The sequence below is a fragment of the Panthera pardus genome, unplaced genomic scaffold (genome assembly GCF_024362965.1).
Source record: "Panthera pardus isolate Hobbes unplaced genomic scaffold, ASM2436296v1 HiC_scaffold_24, whole genome shotgun sequence".
Taxonomy (NCBI): domain Eukaryota; kingdom Metazoa; phylum Chordata; class Mammalia; order Carnivora; family Felidae; genus Panthera; species Panthera pardus.
Window position 1 is genome coordinate 11,427,617 of NW_026526810.1, and position 23,842 is coordinate 11,451,458.

Genomic DNA, 23,842 nt, shown 5'->3' on the forward strand with positions numbered 1-23,842 from the left:
AAACGTTCACCGTGGAGTTACTGTATGACCCAGCAATTCTACATGTAGGCATTCAAGAGGGTATGTAGGAGAATTGGAAGGATTCATGCTACAACATGGATGGCTCTCGAAAATGTGCTAAGGAGCCAGACACAAAAGGCCACATATTGTATGATTCCATTTATGTGAAATGTCCGGAAGAGGTAAATCCGTAGGGACAGAATGTAGGTTACTAGTTCCTTAGGGTGTATGAAGGGAGTGTGGGGCGAAATGGGGAGTGATTGATAATGGGTACAGGGTTTCTTTTTGGGCTGATGAAAATGTTCAAAGATTGAATGTGGTGTTGGCTACACAACCATGAAGATACTAAAAAATGTTGAATTGCACACTTTAGATGGGTGAATTGTGTGGTATATGAATTACATCACAAAAAAAGAAAAAAGAAACAGGAAAGAAGCTTCCTCCACAGGGTGCCTGGATGGCTCAGTCAGTTAAACGTCCGACTCTTCATTTAGGCTCAGGTCATGATCTCGTGGTTCATGAGTTCAGGCTCTGCATCAGGCTCCTCACTGACAGCGTGGAGCCTGCTTGGGATTCTCTCTCTCCCTCTCTCTCTGCCCCTCCCCTGCTCTCTAAATAAATAAATAAATAAATAAATAAATAAACTTTTAAAAAATTAAACAAAGAAGCCTCTTCCGCTTCAACCCTTTTAACCCAGAGCTCATCCTGCTAAAGCTTCCCATTATTTCATTTATGGGGCTTATGTTTACCTCCCAAATTCACCTGTGTCAAGCTTGTGTCCACGAACCAAGAAAAGTAATTAAATGAAGGAAAGACTATATCCAGATTCAGATTTCAGCATGATTTAAAGTTCATGACTTTCTGGGGGAAAGAAATAGCATGCTTTAAAAAGCAAAAACAGACTAACCGCCCTGAAGGAGAAGCGGCTGTCCTAGATGATCGCCCCCCTGGGTGTAAGGGTGTTCGGTAGACATCCACAAGCCCACATTTTAGCTCTAGCAGTGGGCTTTAAAAATTCAGGCGATGCCTCCAGCCAGCCTTTCTACCATCCTGTTACTTCTCTCAGGATGAGATCAGAGGCTAAACACAGAGAAATGAGCTGAAGAAAACCGGGGCCAGCAGTCTCCAATCCTCTGGGCCACTTGGGTCTACTAGCAAGAAACAGGTCACGGTCCCTCAGCCTCCTGCTAGCTGTTCCTACGGCCACAAGCCTGTGCCAGTACCTCTGGCCTCCTTTATAGCCACCTCTCCCTGACCCTAGTGTATCAGACATGCCATTTTGGAGGTAGCCCAGCATCTGGCTCTCAGAGCAGCAGGGGAAATCACCACCAAGGGGGGGGGGGGGGCGGAGCACTGCCTTTCCCACTGAGAGAGCCAACATGGACCATTCTCCATCTGCTGACAGTTGGCTGGGATGGCCTAGGCTTGGCCAGTTGGATGCTTTTCTCAGGGCTTTGAGTCTGGAGCAGACAGCGATATCCAGCGGCAGCCGATGGCATCCTGCCTAGGCCGCTGCTGTTGAAAAGATCGTTGTCATCTCTTAGCTTTTTGGCCTTCCTGATCCCATCCCCCCACCCCACCCCCCAACCCCGGTTTCTTGGTTTCCACTGTCATCCAAGTCTGATCCACCGGCCTTCCTTCAGGGCTGTGGGCTGCTTCCAATGAAGCCCTGTGTTAATAAGATGGTTAAGAGAGAGGTGGATTTTGTTGCCTCTAACCAAGAGGGCTTACACGGAGAAGCAGGAATCTAGGGGCAGGCAGCCTGTAGCATTTGTCAGTTCCTCCCTCTGATCTCATCTTGCAGACAACGAGCACTTATTTATCCCCTTTCTCCTCTCCCTCTTCCATTTTGGCTCCTGCACTGCCTAAGTTTCAAATCACAGTGGCATTATTAATAGTCACTGTGTAAGGTATTTTTTGGTTCAGTGTAAAAGAGGCTGCTGGCCTCCCTGACACAGCCTTAAAAAGATGTGTGGTAGATGACAAGATATATTACCTGTGCAGCCAGTGAAGCGATATCTTTATGCTGTGTTAATGAAGTATAGCAATATTTCAATAATAGCCAGGTGGAAAGAGAATTAGAAAATACTGACATGGGGGAATACTTGCATTTTTTTATGTTAGAGAGAGAGAGAGAGCTCACATTCGAGGAGGGGAGAGGGGCAGAGGGGGGGAGAGAGAGAGAGAGAGAGAGAGAGAGAGAGAGAGAGAGAGAGAGAGGATCTTAAGCAGGCTCCATGCTCACCAGGGAGCCTGATGTGGCACGACATTGGGATCATAACCTAGGATCGTGACCTGAGCTGAAATCAAGAGTCCAGATGCTCAACCGGCTGAATCACCTAGGCATCCCAGGAAAAGCCTGCATTTTTAAAAGCCTACACAGGTTACTGCTGTAAGCACAATCCTGAGCATTGGCAACAATGAATCTGTCATTCAAGGCCTCTATGCCGGTGGCGTCTGGGACAGTCTGGGAAGCCCACTGACTCCCATGGCAAATTCGCAGCCCACCTCTCCATTCCTTTAGCTCAGCTCTAGGCCTTTCTGGCAACTGAAATATTGTCAGCTCTGTTGACAACTCTTCTGTCTCTGCTTGGTACGCTCTTTAAGCAAATGTATTTTACTCGTTGGCCACTCCCAGTGCCTTTCTTTTTTTTTTTCTCATCTGCTACTCAAAAGTCCCCCTTTCCCATCCCTCGTCCATTCTCTGAGTACTGCAACTCCTATTTATATAAAAATATCTGAAGGAACCGTAGTATTTACATTAAAAATATCTGAAGCTCTTTTTTAAAGTAAGAAATATTTGCAAGAAAAATACCTGCATTTATTTCTTTTCACTTTGAGGAAGTATCAGTATTGGAGGTAGCATCACAGTCCAGCTGTGTTTTCCCACCTGCCAATACTGTGGAAGTTTCAAACCCTATTTGCGGCTGCAGCTGCCAGTAGTTTGCAGGAAGACAATCTAACTAATGTGGGTTTTTATGACTCATGATTTTCTGACCTCATGGATACAGAACCCCAACAGGGTGAAAGAAGCCTGCTGAGCCACTTTCTCAAATGAACACCATTAAATTTGACCTTAGGACTGAAGAAATAAAACCATCTGGACCACAAGTTCATCACTATTTGAAGCAACATTTTTGCAAAGTACTAAAAAAAAATGTGGCACTTGAACCCTTGCTGAGGTGAGAACTCCAAGTTAGGCTGAAATTTTGGGCAAACTATCAAATTCTGGTAATTATCCATGCAATCCCTACTGCTAATTATCCATGCAGTACCGACTGTAAGTAACCCCATCACCTGAGGAGATAACGCTACAGAACATATCTCTTGGAGAGAGGAGAGTGACGAGAGAGGGAGTCTACAGAACAGAACACAGCTCTCAGAGGCCAGTGACGAGAAATGGGAAACTAGGCAGACAACTCTAATTGAAGTTACGGTGTATTTCTGAGCAATAAAGTGATGGAAAGACCCATTTGAATCGATGTTCACTATCTCAGAGTATTATTAGTGTTGGAGGATGTGAGAGTTGGTGAGAGCTTTGGAGACTGGGTGACCGGCCAGATTACAGTGGGACCAGGGTCCTCTGCTAACAAGAAAGGCAACTCCAGAGGAGCAAAGAGTGTGCCTGGATTGTTCACTATTGTACACCCGAGGCTTGCCACACAGTACACACCAAGTAAGGACTTGTTGAATGGATGGACAGAAGGTTTGCCGAGGCTGGCATAGACTTTTGAACAATCAAGGAGTGACGCTAGAGCCAAAAGTGATATGTAATTTAATTATCTAAAAACCATCTCATTTTTATTAGTTGCAAAACAATTTTTAAAATTTGGTACAAGGGATCAGGTAAATATGTTTATCTACATTTCATCTGTTTGTGTTTTCTTTGGAATGAATTCTACTAACTCGGCCAAAAAACCTGGTTAAGCCTTCAAGATAAACACATAGGAAAACATTAGCAGCTACTTGCTTCCTGTCAATGGCGTAAGGACTGAGCCAACTGTAAATTCCAGCTCTAAAAGCATTTTAAGGGGCGTCTGGGTGGCTCAGTTATAAGCCTCTGACTCTTGACTTCTGTTCAGGGCATGATCTCACAGTTCGTGAGATCAAGTCCTGTGTCAGGCTCTGCACTGACAGCACTGAACCTGCTTGGGAGTCTCTCCCTGCCCCTCCCCTCTCGTGCGTGCTCTGGTGCGCTTTCTCTCAAAATAAATAAAAACTTAAAAATAAATAAATTGTGCCATTTCAAATGGATAAGACAATGCAAGTGATAGACTAACTTACCTCTGAGGAATATTTATTGTGATTAAATTAGTGCACTAAAAGCCTATAAATGTTTGGGCTTACAGTGAGAAAACTGAAGAGAAAAATGAATGAAAAATAAATAAATAAATAAATAAACAAAACCTATACTCTGTGTAGAGAAGTAACTGACTTACAATAAGATAAGTAACTCTCTCATGTTAAATTTTACCATTATATCAATTTAAAACCTTGAAGAAATTCAAGACAGACCTATAGCTTAAAAAAAAGAAAAATACAGAGCATTTGCAAACACAACCAGGATATCACCTCAAAGATGTCATTGAGGGGTATCAGGATGTCTTGAGTATTCAATGATTCTTCCTTTTGGTTATAGTCCCCATATACCCCTGGCCCCAGGTTTTCCCTGGGCATGTGGCTGTCCTGCCATGTGAGACACTGCCCAACCTCCCCTGTGGCTAGATTTGGCCATGTGTGACTGTCCACGTCAATGACACAGCAGTGGAATTCACTTGAGTAATCTCCCTAAATACCAAGCTGTGTGTCTCTGTTTCTCTCTTTCTTCCATCCTAATAACTAGAAAGAGGGATGACAGGATAGAAGCAATCTTTGAGGCCAATTAGCCCATTATCCTGGCCTACCACATGTCTGCACAGTTAAATACAAGAGAAAGAAACTCTTGTTGTCAAGAAGCCATTGAATTTTGGGTCCTTTTTGTTTTAACAGCTCAGACCGTAACTCTCACATATATAGAAAAATATGAAGGAGAAGGAAATAAGAACTACACTGCCATATTGTGTTATATTTTTTCCAGGTAGATTATAAAATCTGGAGACATCTGCTCAACAACAACAAAAATATCACTTAGAGAACAAAAAGGAAGCCTATAGACTGGGAGAAAATATTTGCAATATTTGCAATAGGAAAACATTGTATCTAGAATATATAAAGAGCTCAGTAATTTAAATTCAATAATTTAAAAACTCTGGGGGACTTTTTAAAATAATAAGTCAATTGGGGACCTGTATTTCCATTAGTATTCTGCCTACTGGGGAGCATGCTCAGGATTTGCTCTGCCTACAGGGCTTCTTGTATGGAGCCTGTGCCAATTATCAATTCATTGCCTCTCAACTGCAAATCCACCGTTTTTTTTTTTTTTTTTTTGCCTGTCTGTGAACGGGTCTGCTTCCTTTCCTATTTTCCCTTTGCCAGCTGGCCCTGGAGCTCTATCAATAGAGGATGGTGGAGGGATGTTGCAGGATGAAAGGGTTTTGCTTCCTGACTCTGGTGCACTCCCAGTGAAAGGCTCCAGGAGCCCTGAGCAGCCAGCAGATTCTCCCTGGGGAGTTTTGTACTTGGGGAGTGCTGCCAGTGAGACACTTTCCAGTGACTAGGTCTCCCCCGCATTCTAGAGGGCAGATTCCTGGCAAGTTCTAGGGGGCTGCTTTCCAGCCTATTCTGCTGGTAATTCCTCTGTGTCTTCCCCAACAGGTGTGCCTCTGGCGGAGGGGGAGGGGGCGGTGCAGATAGGGTGGCATTTCCTTGCATGCTCTAGCTCAGCCCCAGGGGTCATGAGGGTTTCCTACAGCAGTGATCCCTGCATTCTATACAGTTCTTCCTACTGGCCAATCCTTTATTTTCTCCAATCTTGATTGGGCCCAGACTGCCTTGGTGGAAAAGTCCAATTTTTAATCTAATATGCTTAATCTAATATGAATTAACAGAAGCTAAAGTTATTCTGAACAAAAAAAATCAAAAAGTCAAAAAAGCCTCTGAAGTTCCAAAGCAGAAGGGAGAACCCTCTCATTTTTCCCTTCTAATATTGTGTGTAGAGTTTGGTTACAGATTAAATGATGCCTGGAGATTTCAGAAAGATGTGCTTCTCCTCCTCTGCTCCTTTCTCCATTCCAAGGCTTAGGTTAATGTCCCCATGAGCAGCCATCACTTTCCACTAGGGCAATAAGTTCTCCCTGTTTAGTAAACATAACTGGGATATTTTCCCAGCAAAACTAATAAACTCCTAAAATGCCAACTAGGCACTTGGCATCTGTATGGGGTCAAGCTCTCTTTGAAGCCAGGGCTATCCCCTAGTGCCATTCTCTTCAGGCCATGTTTCTCTTGGCTCTGTAATAAAATTTCACAATATGCCTTGATCTGGGTTCCTAGCTTAAATAGCCCGCTTCCTAACTTAAATATTGAGCCAATGAAGTTTAATTCCTAGAAAATCACAACTTACTGTTTGCTGTTGTGTGCAGAAAAACCCAACGTGGGGATGGCTCTGCCAGAGGCTTAGGGTCCCAGCGGCTCCCCCTTTGTTTGGAGGCAGCTCCTCATGGCCTGCCCTCACCTCTGCATGGTCTCCTGGGAATGACCCTGGAACACTAGATCCCTGTCTGCTTTTCCAGGCTGACTTGTGCCTCCCATGCTCCTCACTTTGTGATCTCGAAAGTCAGGTCTGCTTTCAGACTCTTGAGAACAAAACACAAAGTTCTTACCTGCCTCCCAGTATGTGCATTGACTATTCCTTCTGCCAGGACTCCTTTTCCCCATCTTCACCCAACTCTCTCCTCCTAATCCTTCAAGCCCCAACTTAAGCCTCCCTAAGAGTTCCAGCAAGGATTTCCCTGACCCCTGCCCCCCACCACACATTGCTCCAAATCTAAACCAAACATTGCCATCGCCCCCTGTTCTTTTCCTTCATAACCTGTATTAAATTTGTAATTACATGTTTGTATGTTGATTGGATTCTGGCTCCCACCTTAGACTTCAAGATGCACAAGAATAGGCGGGACACCTGTTTTGCTCACAACAGCATCCCTAACTTGGCATACAGTAAGTGTACAAACAGTAAGTGCTCAATAAATATTAAGGGAGTCAGTATACAGCACAGTAGTCAAGCACATGGATTTTGGAGCAGACTGCCTGGATTTAAGAACTGGTTCTGACAGCTGACTAACTATGTGCCCCAGACAGCTAACTTAATGTCAATGTCAATCTCTCCATCTATAAAACAGTGGTGGTAACTGTACTCCGTGAGTGAGTAAATGTTTGTAAATCACTTTATCACATGCCTGTTAATAAATAATAAATAATAAATAAATAATAATAAATAATAATAAATAATAATAAATTGGAGTCAAGCTGTTCAATATCATTTGCCCTTCTGAAGAGGAGGAGCTGAAATGAACTTTCTTCTTTAACTTTAAATTCTTTAACTGACACCTCTTAAATTAAGTTATTTAAAAATAATATACAGTGCTGTGATATAGTTAAAACTACTACATTTAAAAAAAAAACATAAATGATACCACCCTTTAGAGTAATAAGTTTAGGAGTCACCAAAATGTTCAAGCCTACCTAGGAATATATGTGAAACTGGACAAAAAATATGTTTAGGCTATAGTTAATAAATACTACTTCAGTCTCAGTGTTCATAATAATGATTTTTAAAAATCTGAAAGGTTTAAGTATATTTTGAAATGTTAGCTCTATGCAATAACATTCAGCTAAGACTAACAATTATGATGTTTACCAAAATGAGAAGTGTTTAGACTTGTAAAAAAAAACCCCAAATTCAAAATTATATCTATACTATAATGATATGATGGTATATCATCTCATTTTTATACTACTTTATACATATACATCTCAGTGTGTGTGTGTGTGTGTGTGTGTGTGCAAAGGCAAACTAGAAGGAATGAAAAAATGGTAAAATTCTTGGTGTTGAAAATTTTAAATTATTGTTACTGTTGACAATTTGTTACTGATGATCCAATATTAGGAAAATTTATAACCGATTTCTGCTTAATGACTCAAATCAACAAAAGTAAATTTTGCTCTAAAAACCATACAATCATCCAGTCCAGCCCTGTACATATGAAGAAACGGAGTCCCAGGGAAATACAGGTGCACTGTCCAAGCAAACCCAGGAAAGCCAGCTTTTTCCCAATACACACACAGTTTCCCATTACTAAAAGGTGTTATTAAGGTGATTTGTTTCACATTAACATTTTAAGACAATCATTTTTTCATGTAAATGTTTCACTTACAAAAGCTAATGGCTGATTTGAAGTAAGGCAAGTTTGTTACCTACCTAAAACTTCTCATAGCCTTCTTAAAGATGCAAAAGCTAACTATGAGAATATCTTTTGTACTCTAACAATTTCAGAGAAAATAGAGTGTGCTTCCATAGCCAGTAGAAAGATCTATCTATATAAACTGACTTGAGATGCCAAAGGTAATGAAGATAAGAGAGAAAATGCAGCTTACGGAGACAGGATTCACCAAAATGTAATTCTTCCAGATGCCTCTTCAACTTTATCACATTTCTACTTTATCTCTGTTCCAGTCATTAATTGACAGACATTGCCAAAGTCCAGCTCAGGGCCAAAAACGAGGCCCTGATCAAGGATGTTTATTGAGACCAGTCACATGGCTAAGAACTTGCAGAAAAGCAGGTATGACTGAAATCAGAAGGATGTGAAGCAAAGTTACAGAATAGATAAGTCTTAGAAGCATGTAAATCCTAGGGTTCAAAGAAAACGGGCCGAGAGATGATTGGGAGGGAATCTATGAGAAAGTTACATAGGATGGATTGTTCATAATTCTGCCTTCAAAGGTAGAATTCCTCCCCACCCCCACCCCCCATTCTTTTAAAGTTAACTTTCGAAGTCTAAAAGGTAAATGAATAGCTGGGTAACTAGGCAAGGCTGTTGCAATGTAAAGAAATTTTAACCCAGTTAGCATCACATCACCATTTCCTTTCCAACTGCTATTAAATATTTTGCTCCTCTCCACCGAGTCCTTTCTTGCAAGCTCTCTTCCCTGGCCTGGTCAGTCACCCATCTTGCTCCACAAATTACCCTGTTATTAGTCACAGGCACAAGTGAGTGATGTAGGCAAGAAGGGGGCTGGGAAGCTCGTTGACGGTGACTCACAGAAGAGCCTGAGGAGACGCCCTGGTCCTGTCTCAGTTCTCCCATTTGAGAGACCAGAGGATTGGCCTCGTGTCTGCAGAGCCCTCCTGGGTGGCGCGGAAGGGTGCTGCTGCAGGAGCCTCCCCGCCATGTAGTCAGAAGAGTCAGCAAGACTGTCCCACAAACTGCAGGCCCGTAACTGATGAATATAATCAAAAATTAAAAAAGAAGGAAAAAAAAAAGAATGTAGTGCTTCACACACCAGCTCAAGTAGCTCGTTGTCTTTCAACCAGTCGCAAAACTTGAGAAAGAACTATGGCTTTAGTGTCAGAAAGCCCAAGGTTCGAGGGCCAGCCCTGCCTCCTAAAACTAAGTGAACTTGAGCAACTCAGTCCCTCTGAATCTTTGTTTGCTCCACGTGCTCCATGGTGCCAGTCCTGCCTTCCACAGAGACCTATTGCAGATTAAGAGTGATTCGGTATGTAGAAATACCTGAACACGGCAGAATGCTGGACCTATGTTACAGAGTCATGGTATCTTATGATCTTAACCCTTACCGGGTCTGGCCAAGAATCTGACGTCAGGCTGGTTTAGACAGTAGGATTAAATTCTAAGTTTAAAAAGATTCCCCAAGGGAGAGTAAGGAGACACCCCTGCCCCTTCACAACTACGTTCTCCCCATAACCTGCACATTGCTCACTGCTGGGAAACGATAACCAGTTCCATTTCTTTCTTTCAGTAAGGGAAGCCTACGTGATGGACACAAACTTTGCCAAACAGAAAACCTGGAGACAGTCCTGCAGAGGCAATACTACACAGTGTCATCTAGTTGAGACCTTCCCGATGATCAGACTCCCCTAGGGTGATACCCAGACCCCAGCACCCCCCAATCACGACACACCGTGGTAGAATTTCTGGGGCAGGACATGGGGCAACCCTAGGCCTATTGGCTTACCAAGGAATAGGGGTTTGGGACTCTGAATGCTCATCGTCACCCTTTCCCGATACCTGACCTAGGAGAGTGCATGACTTCCTCTAAGCCTTGAATTCCTCATCTGCAAAATAGGCACAATATTTTTTACTTCTCTACAGTCTAAGTCGGCATTAAATAAGGTCATGTGTCTAAATCACTTTGTGTAACTTGGGGCGTCCAGGAAGTGCTCAATAAGCTGTAGGTGTTAGTACTGTCACTATTTACATTTCCTCATCAATGGCACCATGGCCTTCCAGGTGGCCCAATAGTCAGCCATCATTCACTGGCTTCCTGCAATACCCTCATCAGTGTTAAGGCTGCCTAGACCAAGTGTTGGCAAGGCGGCAGCTTTTCTGAGGGATGAGTGTCACTTGACGCGGTAACTCAGTTCCTCAGTGACAGAGGGATTTCTTACCTCACTAGAACCTGTCTTGGGCAGTGTCACCAAAGGAGTCATTTTATGAAAGAGAGTAAAACCTAAAGGAGGGTGTGGGGCCCCATCTTGATCAAGAAAGAATCTGGAACATTCCTCTCACAGATGAGGAGGATGCCAAATTACTTTCAGGGAAGGACATGGGGTTACTAAGGCACACTGATGAAGCAAGCCCAGATTTTAATGGTTTTAAAACATATGCTTACGTAATAGTTAAAGGCAGGGTTTCCTGTCACACAGCCTGCTGCCCCCGCAGAATGAAGCAGTCTTTGGAAAAGAACAAGATGACAAAGATTCTAGAAATCTTCAGAGGAGGGTGAGGTGTGGTGGGTGTGGAAGCTTACAGTATGGGGCCTAGAGGTAGTGAAGGAGTGCAGGAAAAAAATCCCAACTGCATGTTCGCAAGGGCCTTCTTCTTTGAGTCCGAAATCACAACAAATTTAGGACAATAAGGGGCACGTGGCTGGCTCAGTCAAACGTTCAGCTCCTGATTTTGGCTCAGGACACGATCTCACGGTTTGTGAGTTCAAGCCCGCAGTCGGGCTCTGCACTGTATCAGCACAGCGCAATTTAAGTACAGAGCGGGAGAGACAGAGACAGAGAGACAATAGAGATCAAGAGAGACAGAGACAGAGACTTAGGGAGGGCATGTGCAAAGTCTAGAACATAGGGAAAATATTTCATTTATTCATTTTACAGCTTTTGATTAATGATTAAATCCATGGCTTCAAATTTAGAGCAATTTTGCCTGCAAAAGTAGCTGGAGGGAAAAACATCCTGCATATATTGTATGAAAATGCAACATTATTTAAAAATAAAAATTTTCCTAGGTTTCCAGACTTTTTTTTTGAACTTTTTAAAATTTATTTTTATTTTTTAGAGAGAGACTGAGAGTGTGAGTGGGGGAGAGGGGCAGAGGGAAAGAGAGACAGAATCCCAAGCAGGTTCCATGCCCAGCTCAAAGCCCAACACGGGGCTCGATCCCATGACCCAGGGGGTAATGACCCGAGCCAAAATCAAGAGCCGAAATCAAGACCTCGGGTAATGACCCGAGCCTACTGAGCCACCAGACTTTTCAAACATACATTCTTTCCAAAAGGGTATCCTTAACTTTCTCCCTAAAACATAATTTTCATTTCAGTCTCTGATTTCTGTCTATTAATGCAAATCTATGCTACAAACAAGAGAAAACACTATGCTAACATATACAGAGTTCCCTATGTCAAGGCCACATCTTGCACCCAGTCAATACCCTTTTCCCTGGGGGACATACGTCGGTCATGTGCCAATGTGATTTTCCAGCTACTCCTCTATTGATCCTAATTTGAGGTCTACGGCTTCCTAAGCCTTCCTTTTTAGAGACCTTTTTCTTTAAGCTAAGACTTTTTTCTCCAAGAAATATAGTTGGCTGAAGTGCTACTGGGGATGACTAATCCGAATTTTGTGAGCAGGGCAACATGTGAACCTAGGGGAAGAGACGGTGGTGGAACTGGAGTAGAGAGGACCCACAGGGCAGGCGGCTAGCTTCACATGCTGAACGGGGGGATTCAGAGTTCCTCTGTGTCACTCATGTTAGTGAAGTTTAAATATGGATGTCTTAAGGCCGATGTGAAAGACAGCAATGCTCTGAAAGATGGTGAATGAAAGGATTGCATGATATTCAACAGCAAAGATCCCAAGTGCAAGAAGTGTATGAAATATAAGTGAAAGAGACACCACTCTAGGGGCATCTGGGCGGCTCAGTCGGTTAAGAGTCTGGCTTTGGCTCAGGTCATGATCTCATGGTTCACAAGTTCCAGCCCCGATTTGGGCTCTCTGCTGTCAGCACAGAACTTGCTTCAGATCCTCTGTGCCCCCACCCCCACTCTGCCCCTCCCCTGCTTGTCCTGTCTCTCAAAAATATGTAAATATTAAAGAGAGAGAGAGAGAGAGAGACACTAAACTTGTGTGGAATCTCTTAAAATATACCAAGAGATCCCTATTGGAGCCTCAGTGAAGTCCTTTCGTTCAAGGGTGGGGAGAACCCTAGATGCTTCTCTTCCCTGCCAAGTGAAGCTGTTTCTCAGTAAATTTTTCTTCCTGCTAGTTTATGAGGTTGGGAATGTTACTCAGCTGTCAGTCACCTTATTAAATCTAAGCAATTTCAACCTTTGCCATGCTGTCAGGTGGATGTTTACAGGGCATGATGGTAGAGAGGAGTCACATTTACATAGTCCATGGCAATTCTGAAATCGCTCAGCCTTTGTCACTCTGTCATGCATCAATTAGTGATATCATTAAGCACCAACTGTGTACAAAGGGCCCTAAGCTTCATGCCCAGGAGCAGTCCCACCCTTACACCCTGGCCTTATTTTAAAAGATGCCACTCTGGCATTCCTCTGGCCACACTTGTCTCCCACTGGGCAAAGAGTCCATAGGCCCAAGGCTACATGCCCCCACACACACCATAGCCCCTTTCTAGACTCGCTAGGGCTGCCTAGGACCCTAGAATTCCATGCCTAAACAACCTCTAAGTCCACTTCCAAGGCCTACATGGACACTTCTCCAGGTGTATCCTTCAAAAAAGTGACAGCACAACATACCCTTAGGCCTAGGGATGGCCAAAAGCAGACTGTTGGGGAGGAGACGAGGAACTCACACTTGGGCACCTACACTGGGGCATCTGCACACATATGTCCTGGGCTTCTAGCCCAGCAGGACAATTTTGGGGCTGGGAAGGGGGATAGGGCCAGGCTGAGGGCCACCTAATTCCACACGCACTCCTGCCCTGGGCCCTTCCAATGTTAGGGGTGGGCCTGTCTACAGGGCCTCAGGGTAGGTCTGCAACTCTAGAAAGTCCCAGCAATTCTGGAAGCCAAAGATCTACCCAGGCTGTGCAGCCACCAGAGGAGACAGAAATCCTCATGTAATTTCTGACTGTCCAGCTGAACCATTCCTTCCCAGAGAAAGCGCCTTCTTCATTAGCAGAAAGTAGTTTATTCACTCCAGCTTACACATGCTTCCCCAGTTTCCCCTCTAGCAGACTACTGCTTCAATGTTGGCTCTCCCCTCACTAGAAGGTAGGCAGGAGAGATAATATTTGTGATCAATGGGGTTTGTGTTTAGCAAAGCTTTTGGTAAGGTGTAGAAAACTGTAGGCTAAAAGGCAGGGGTGGGGTGTGTTGGTCATGAATCCCTTCTGCATTCTCTACTGACCCACTAGGAATTGCTTTGGTGGGATGTGGGGAGAAGGCCCCTGCAAGCAAGGACTGTGGGCTCAGGGGACAGGGTAAGAGATGTGATTCAGATGCCCAGCGGCTCTGATATCTGCTTTTGCACCTGTAAACTCGGAATAGCAGCATTATCTTTTCACAGACCTTTACAGAAGTTCAATGAGGAGCACCTGGGGGGCTCAGTCGGTTGAGTGTCCAACTTCGGCTCAGGTCATGATCTCGCCATTCGTGAGTTTGAGCCCCAGATCAGGCTCCATGCTGTCAGCTCAGAGCCCACTTGGGATCCTCTGTCCCCCTTTCTCTCTGTGCCCCATCTCTTTCTCTCTCTCTCTCTCTCTCTCTCTCTCTCTCTCCCTCTCTCAAAAACGAATAAACATTTAAAAAAAGTTCAATGAGATGATCATAATTATAACGATCATAACATACATCACAATTTACAAAATTTCCTTCCTCACATTCCACTCATTGTATCCTCAGAAAACCATGCCCTCAATTTACAGATGCAAAGTGAAGGTTATAGGGATAAAGTTACTTGCTCAAGGTGACCCAGAGCTAGACTCAAAGGAAACTCTGAGGGTAAAAAGGCTATTTCTCTTTAAAGTACCTGGTTTTGCCTTTCCTCAAGTCAATATCTGTAAATGTGCGCTGTGAATAACTCTTCCCCATACAAATAATCAGTTCTGTCACTTGTGATGACTTTGAAGCAATGTGCTTTTGAAAGTCCTTCTCTCACAGGGAAGAGACTGGAAGCTGGAAAGTGCAGGACAGATAGAGCTAACCTTTCCTTCCTTCTGATTAGAAAGGGGGTTCGGGGAAATGGGAAGGGGAGGGTGGGGGCCAGACCAGAGCACAGATGGAGCTCTTCGCCACCTGGTGCTCTCAAAGGAAACTTTCACTCAACCTCTCTCCTCTCAAAACAAAACAAAACAAAACAAAAAAACAAAAAACAAAACCAGAATATGGACCTACAGTATTTCATAGAGAAGAACACGGCACTTGCCTTCCCCAGTCACCTCTCCTCCCCAGAACACATAAAACAATATCACATAATAATAAAGCTTTGGGTCACAGCTGTAGTTTTCCAAGATCACAGCTAAGAAAACACAGTAGAGATAAAATAAAACAAAATGTAAAATAAATTAAACAGTAAACGTACAAATAAAATGAACAGTAATTACCTTGAGTATAAATGAGAGCTTTCTGCAGAGGAATTCACGTACTATATATGTATGTACGTGTGTATATATATACGTATATATATATAAAAGTTTCGCCTTCACTTTCACAGCATCCCTGCAGAAGCAGAAAAGGGAAACATAATTAACAGTCTATACAATTATACCCATAAGTTTCCTTCTAACTCTAAAACTTTAAGTCAGGGTTACAAACTGGTGGCAGATCTTGATATAGGCTGAATTGGACCTCCCAATCAGTTTGGGACCTACATAGTGCTTTAAAACAATTTGAGCCAACATTTCAAATTTAGGAATTTTCACATAAAAATCCAGATCTATAGTTTCATTTGAAAAGACCAGAAGATCTGGAAATAATCATAGGACCTGCAGGCCTTAAGGGAGGCACAAGATTAATCACCAGGCCCTGCTAATCACTGCTAATTTGTTACCTGCTTTGCTTTCTAAGCCATTTAACTTTGTGATTCCTTATGTCTCTAAGATTTATCAATGTGAACTATGTCTTCAAAGTCAGTGCAAGTTAAGTAAAGATAGTATGAGCCTAGCACAGCCTCATTTAATGATTATAGTTTGTATCAGCGCATGGTGTTTGAAGGAGCCAGTTGTGACCCATTAATGCACTGGCTCTCAACTCTGGCTCTCTATGGGAATTACCTGGAAAATATTTTTAAGCCAAGCTCTCCCCTTAGACCACATAAATCAGGATCTCTGAAGGTGCCATCCTGTCATCAGTATTGTTGTTATTGTGGCTTAACAAACATATGTATTAAAGCACAGTGTAGGATAGTAAAGTAACAAATCACTAAAGTAAACACACCTGTGTTAGAACCAACAGCCAGACCAAGAAACAGGGTATTACCAGCATCCTAACCCCTGTATTTGTGTCCCTTCCTAGTCACTACCCCACTTTCTCCAACTATCCTAGACTAACTTCTAACAGGAAGGATTAATGTTGCCTAGTGGAACTTATATGAACAGAATCCCACTGAATGCATTCGTTTGCATGTAGAGTCTTTCCCTCAACATGTATGACTAAGATACATCCAGGTTGATGCAGGTAACAGTGGTTGACTCATTTTCACTGGTGTTTAGTATTCCATGGTATAACTATATCGCAATCTATTTTTTTATTCTCCTGTTGAAGGAAATGTGGGTTGTTTAGAATTGGGGGCTGTAACAAATAATGCTATTTGTTAACATTCTCGAACATACCTTTGGTAAACATACATATGCATTTCTGTAGGGCATATAGTTACGCAGTTTTCTAAAGCTGTTGTGCCAATATATACTCCCACATGTGTGTATGAGAGTTCTAGCTGCTTCACATTCTCACCAACACCTCTGTGGTCTTTCAAATTTTAGCCTCTCTGGTGGGTGTGTAGTGGTACGTCCCTGTGGTTTTAATTTGCATCCCCCTAATTGTTAATCAGGGGAAGTACCTTGTTTCATATTTTTGAGCATGTTTCATGTTTCTTGGCCATTTGGATATGCTCTTTTGTGAAGTACCTGTTCAAATCTCTTGCCCAGGGGTGCCTGGGTGATTCAGTTAGTTAAACATCTGACTCTTGATTTTGGCTCAGGTCATAATCTCACGGTTCGTGAGTTTGAACCCCGTGTTGGGCTCTGTGCTGACGGCACGGAGCCTGTTTGGGATTCTCTCTCTCTCTCTCTCTCTCTCTCTCTCTCAAAAATAAACATTAGGGGAACCTGGGTGGCTCAGTCGGTTAAGCGGCCAACTTCAGCTCAGGTCATGATCTCACGGTCTGTGAGTTCGAGCCCCGTGTCGGGCTCTGTGCTGACAGCTCAGAGCCTGGAGCCTGCTTCAGATTCTGTGTCTCCCTCTCTCTGACCCTCCCCCGTTCATGCTCTGTCTCTCTCTGTCTCAAAAATAAATAAACGTTAAAAAAAATTAAAAAAAATAAACATTAAAAAAAATCTCTTGCCCTATTTTCTATTGTGTTGGTCTACCTTTTTTAATGGACCTGTTTACTGATTCTGGACATGACTCTTCATTGTTTATATGTATGGCAAATGTCTCCTTCCCCTCTGCAGCTTGTCTCTTACTCTTTTAATAGTAAGCTTTGATGGAAAGAAGCTATTCGCTTTAGGATAGTCCAATATATAGATCTTTTTCATTATGCTAGTACTTTTTGTGTCTTGTTTTTAAAAAAAAATCACTGCCTGCCCCCAGGTCATGAATATATTCTATTTCGTCATCAAGAATGTTGTTGTCCAGTGGAAAAATAGTTGGAGCCAAATATGTAACTGAAAGTTTTCTCCTAGTCACATTTAAGGAAGAAAAAAAGTGAAACTAATTGTAATAATGTATTTTATTTAACAGGATATATCTCAAATACTATCATCTCAACATATAACCAGTATAAAAATTATTAATGAGACATTATGAATTTTTTCTCTCTGGTAAGTTTTTGAAATCTGGTGTGCGTTTTGCACTTATAACCTGTCTCTACTGGACCAGCCATATTTCAGGGACACAATTGCAACAAGTTGCTAGTGGCTATCATATCAGAACAATGCAGATTTAGAAATTATAGTTTTACCCACCACACCTAAATTAACATTCAGATGTGCATAAATTTCGAGGTTAGAATCAGGATTCTAGGCTTTTCCCCCCATCTGTATATTCAAATGCCTATCCCTTCTGTATAGTATCAACATGATCATAAATCAAGAGTCCAAATAGATGGAGGCTTATGTCTAGAATCTCTAGTTCATTTCATTGGTCTACTGTGCCTTTGGCTTTAGTTTCTTTTCTTTTCTTTTTTTTTTTTAAGTTCCCTAGTTGATTCTTATATTCAGCCAGTATTGAGAACCACTACCAGTAGGTCACAAAATTTATTAGTAGCTATGACCAGAAATTTTATGGAGTGGAATGGGATGGAATAGAAGAGAAAACATCAATACGTACCCAGTATTGTTCTGTGAAACTTTCATTTCGGTCAGGGTGTGTGTATGTGTGTGTGTGTGTGTGTGTGTGTGTGTGTGTATTTAAATTGAGATCTAAAAAGTATTTCTTACCATCAGTGATGTCCCCCCCCCCACCAAAAAGGCCTGAAATCTACTACAATAGTGCAATCTGTGAACCAATTACTTGGGAAAATTCAGCTTGCATGTTATCTTATAGTTGTCATCTAGAAATGCTCTGAAGCTTTATTCTTATACCATTGGTTATAGACCAAAGCAGATCTCCATTTGAAACAAGTCAGGGAAAGCCACTTACAGCTAATAGGACAGGAGGAGCTCATTATAAAACCCTGCAACTTTGACCCAAAGCGGAATATGATAATGAATTCATGATGTGAACATTACAAATGAAAATTGCTAATCTGCATAATTTGAGATTTGTTCAGCATCAGCAGATTTTATGGTTTTCAAGTTTTAATGGGATGTCAAACAAGAAAACAAAATTTGAGGGGAAGAAATTGAAGCCAATTTAGCTATTAAATGATGTTAAATAACCTTCGTTATTGAAGAAAATGCTCTCAGAATTTTTGCTTGAATTTTGAAAGGATTATTTTAATGTTCGGCTTATGTCAAGATCAATCTAATCAACAACTATTTATTGACTATCCACTAAAATATGTCTGGCAAAGGAATCAAAATAAGAGGAAAACACTTTGTTCTTGCATACAAGTACTCTGTAGAGAACAAATGGATTGTGGCATACGATTTTCCCTAAGTACTTCATTTTAGAACATGGATATAGTAAATAAAAATGATTTCAAGCCCCTTAATGTAACATTTTGTCTCTCCAAATGTAATATTTTGTCTCTTCAAATGCATGCCTTATCTGTGAATTTCACAGTTTTCCCATTAAGAGATAAAGGAGGGATATACTTGGTGGTTATTTCATAAGACATACAAATGTTGAATTATTATGTCATATACCTGAAACTAACACCATGTTCTATATCAGTTATACCTCAAAAAAAATTAAAAAGCTGGAGACCTGTTTTCATTTTTCCCTTCTCCAGTCCTAGTGACCACATGTCACATGTTTCAGAAGGCCCAGCTACAAAGATGGAAGAAGAACCATCTATGACAGAAAGAGAAATAAACCTTGGTTACACACACACACAATATATGTATCCTTTGGTTTTATTTTTATATTATCCACCTGCACGTAAATGTATGTGTGCAAGAGAGAGACTGTGGTGTGTGTGTGCGTGCCAATCTTTAAAAAAAAATTTTTTTGTAATGTTTATTTATTTTTGACAGAGAGAGACAGAGCATGAGCAGGGGAGGGGCAGAGAGAGAGGGAGACACAGAATCTGAAGCAGGCTCCAGGCCCCGAGCTGTCAGCACAGAGCCCAATGTGGGGCTCGAACTCACAGACCGCGAGATCATGACCTGAGCCGAAGTCGGACGCTTAACCAACTGAGCCACCCAGGTGCCCCATGTGTGCCAGTCTTAAAGAGATTTGGAGATTTTCATTAAATATCTCCATTTTTTTGATATTTCCTGAAGATAGAATTTGGAGATCAATAAAAAGGAAGATTTCCATTGAACTGAAACCTCTATAAACCAAATACCAGCTATGTGATAGGCCTTGGGTCTGTTGAGTTTACTCTCCTTAAGAATGCAGCATGAACTGTCTCCACAGACTTTCCAATGACCAGATGGGGGAAAAACAAACAAACAAACAAACAAACAAACAAACAAAACAAAAAGAAGAAGAAAAGAAGAAGAAGAAGAAGAAGGAGGAGGAGGAGGAGGAGAAATGGTTATTAAAATGAACCAAATCCCTTTGACTTTACATTTCTTTATATTTGTGAGGAATGTAGACACTCACAGCTTGAGAAATTTTAAATTCTCATAATTAGGAAAGGTGAAGTTTGTGTCAAGGTCACCCAAGTTAAATCCCCTTCTCACTAGAGCCACCATCTATTTGTTAGTGGGCTTTCTCAGACTTTAAGGTATGATAATAATGAAATTTGAAAATAACTGTCTTTAAAAGACAGTGATTGCTAACGTCTATTTATAACCAAACATCTGTCTTCCATCAACAGAAAGCCCTGTGAAGAATTTTGGCTGTTACAGTGTTGTACAAGGTCGAAGATTTTTAATATCTCCACTCACTTGCCATTTTAGGGTTTTATGCCTAAGCCCTAATTTAGGTTTTTAGCGTGATTTCTGTTTTCATCTAAAAAACCCACTGCAAGATGCAATCTTAAGGCAATGTATATAGTATGACCCATAACATGATGAGACTGATGGTTGCATAGGGCTTAGGAAAATAAGTCTTGCTACTTTAGAAAGTCTTATTTCATAGTGACAATTGTCTGGACTGTCTAGGGCTGTCACAAAGATTTCTTCAATCATTCTGAGTCCACCAAATAAACAAAACAACAAACTTGGGCTGTGTAGGACCAATAAAGTTGGTGTATTGGGTGTGCAGGTGTTTCTAAGAGAAGGGAGACCTGCATTTGATTCCAAAGGGAGCCCCCCTGTTCCTCTCTTCTATCTCTCTGTAGGGAGAGATTGTCAAAGCACCATTCTTGATGCCAACTAGCTCATTTGGTGAACGTGACTATAGGCTTTTAGCCAGTAAATAAATCAAATACTCTTCTTCAAATCCACGTTTTTGAAGGTGTATTATCTCCAGTTCATTCTTTGGACTCCATCCCTAAATTCACATTGGGGATGCCTCAGAAAGCCCAAGGCTATTGTACAGATGGCCTAGAGCCCAAGGTAAATGAATGGTTGCCATGCTACACTCTGTGTTTTATGAGACCTTGGACTCTCCTCCCATGCACAGCCTGCGGGCAACGTCTTGGGGGCCTAAGAAAACTCAAACGAACTCTGTGTGTGTGTGTGCATGTGTGTGAAGGCGCGTGTAAAAACATATCTTTCCTTTAACTCTGCAAAGATTAGCACAACAAACTGATACTTGCAAAAGAGTTATCTGATGCTCTTGCTTTTTGCCTGATTTTACTATGCTTCGGGGGGCTCTTTGCATAGGATGTTTACCACTCTGCCTCATAGGCTGTGTCAAAGCCAGATCAGCTCCACCACAGAAGATCTCAATAATCACCACCTGGTTTTCAAGGAAAGTCAGTGACACTATGATAGAATAAACAACACTGGTCAGTTCCATGAGGGCACAGTCTTGTCTGTTCACTGCTGATACCCCTGAGCCCAGAACAGGATCCAGCACACTGAAAACATTAGCAAATAACTGGAGAAATGAATACTATTTATCAAAAGCCTATCATTTGTCAGTCATGCAGAAGGCACTTTGCATACCTTGTCTTTCTATCCTTTATAACAAATAACCCTGCGGGATGGATATTATAATAATTAGCTTATAAATAAAGAAACTGAGGTTTGAAGAATTTCACTGGCTTGCCTAGGTCACATAAATAGTAAGCAGAAAGCAGGGATTCAAATCTAGATCTGTCTGCCTTTCTAGCCCATGTTCTGTTCACCACACCATGCCTTCACCCCAACAGAAGCAAATTATAGACTGACTTTTGGTCTTTTGCTATCAGATACCAGGTTGGCATATTTACATATTATCATGGCTTCAGAAACCCCTCTATAGGACAAGGTTTCTGAAGAGCTGACAGAACAGGATACGAACAGAGAAGGCTCCAATCATGTATTTCTGTGTGCAACAGACTTTGGGCTTTCTCACTTCTCTGCTATGCTACTATACCTCTCACTAAGCTGAAATGTCCTCATTGGAAAACTTCAGAACATGAGTTCTGTCTCACTGAATTAAATGGGCAATGCATTTATGCACAGCAAGGACTCAATAAATGTAGATTATTACTAACCCAGAATTATGTAGGTTATTACTGACCCAGAATTGTCTCCAAACTATGTCAATTAATTTGATTGCTTTTGGAAAAGGCAGAAGTATTTTTAAAGGGAAGATTATGCAATTATTATCTATTTCCCCCCCTTAAAAAATGTGCCCCTTTGTTCAGCAAATTCTACTGATGAAATTTTTAAGTGGCAACCCCTTTTTTAAAAGCTTATAGGAGAAAAGGCAGGAAAAGGTGCTGTTTAAAGTCAAAAACCTCACTCGTGATTGAGAAAGTACTTGAATATTGAGGATTAACACATAAATTAATATTCATCATCTGGTGAGTCCCATAGGTTTCTTTCCCTTGCTCTGCATAAGGCTTTTCAGGAAACAACACTGTTTCAAAGAATATCCTCACTAAACGTGTACATGAGTTAGAAAAAATTTTATTATGTTCCTCTAGCCAAGGCTGACAGTTTTATAACTAATCGGCTAATGCCCTCTGGACACACACAGCATGGAGAGGGTCTCATCCAAGATAGAGCCGGTTTAGAGAAGTTGGCCGCTGTGAGGCGAGCAAGTCCTGCCTTGTTCCAAACTTAAGACATGCCGAAATGGTCTGAGATGGCCTTGGCCATGCCACCTGGAGACCTGTGGTCACCCTTTCCATTTCTCCTTCCGAATACACCAAGCTGTACTGACTGAGGGCTCAGCCTCATGTGAGTCCACTCCCTGATTCCACTCCACTTCCTACCCCTACAATGAATCCATTTACACTTGCCAGAGAGCAAGTGATACAGGTCACGACGAGAAGTCTGGACTCAACATTTGCTCTCCACTACTGAATATTTTTGAAGGAAAAGTCATCAAGCAATGGGATTCAAATGATCAGGCCAAAAATGAGCATTTTGATCATATCTCTCTCTCTCTCTCTCTTACACACACACACACACACACACACACACACACACATACACAGTCAAGGCCAACGTGGTTTGAAAGCTCTCAAATGGCCACAACAAAAGCAAAATGGTGCCTACCTTTTCTGAAATCTCAGCCCACAAAAGATGCCCCTTGCCTGTGAGGAGCAGTCAGAGGCAGATTTCCAGCGTTCCAGTCAGCTTCGTTCTCATCAGAGAGCAACACACCTCATCTCTGTGTAAGCTCTGAAATTCTTTCAGAGACCCACCCTCTAAAGTTGCAAGTCAAGATTTCCGACTGAGGGCGATCAGTGACGTGAGGCAAAGCTACTGGATGGCACCTTGAATTTCTTCCTGACGGGAGGATGCTTCCTGTTTCACCACTTGGGAGAGGAGAGGACTGGAACTCAGTCAGACACGGGATGACAAATGCACGATTGCCTCATCGTTGTTGGTTTTGGTGCTCACCGTCATTGGCCAACTACTAAACGAGGTGGTCTTACTGTTTGCGTTAAAAGGAAGGGGTTTATGTGGCGGAGAGAAACCTGAAACACTGTTGACAACCCTACTCTCCTCGCCGAGCACGTCTGACAGCAGCTATAGCACTTTCTAGAAGCCTGGGAATATTGGCGGAGCTTTGGACTAACTAAATCCCTACCACAACCACCAACAGCATGCCACCCATCCGCAAAAAGGCAACTACTTCTCTGCCTGTTTCCTAGCGGGGGGGGGGGGGGGGGGGGCGGCGGCGAGGAATATCAGTTTTTTGAACCACGTCACAAAAAATAAAAGTCTGACCACCCTTTCCTTTCAGAATAGTCAGAGGTAATGCACTTTGTTTATATTCGTGTCAGCCTCAGAGAACAGCCGTCACAGACAACGAAAGGCGAACCTGTTAGTAGCAGGACACAAACGTTGTCTGTCTGCTTGAGGCGCTCCAATTTCAAAGGCAAGTATGCCTACATTTACAGTGTTTATTTGAGATATTAGACCTTTTGGGGCCGTTTTCACTTTCTCTTGCCTGAAGATGAAACAACTCTGGGCGTGGATTATTTAAAGGTGCTTTGACGAGCAAGGAAGCTTCACAAGTTGGTACTTGCACCCCCTCGTAGCCAAACCTCACCTCCCGGGCGGTTCCGGCCAGGCCGCCTACTCTGAGG

At 42.3% G+C, this 23,842-nt stretch overlaps 1 protein-coding gene across 1 annotated transcript in view; it reads right to left on the reverse strand.

Moving 5' to 3' along the window:
- Positions 1-23,054, reverse strand: part of CERS3 (ceramide synthase 3) — a 106,843-nt gene extending 83,789 nt beyond the window's left edge. Inside the window, exons 1-2 of the mRNA XM_019460107.2 lie at positions 22,803-23,054; positions 14,976-15,090 (exon numbers count right to left, since the gene is read on the reverse strand). The gene's annotated coding sequence lies outside the window, so the exon portion shown is untranslated. The remainder of the gene's footprint in view (positions 1-14,975; positions 15,091-22,802) is intronic.
- Between the last annotated feature and the right edge of the window lie 788 nt (positions 23,055-23,842).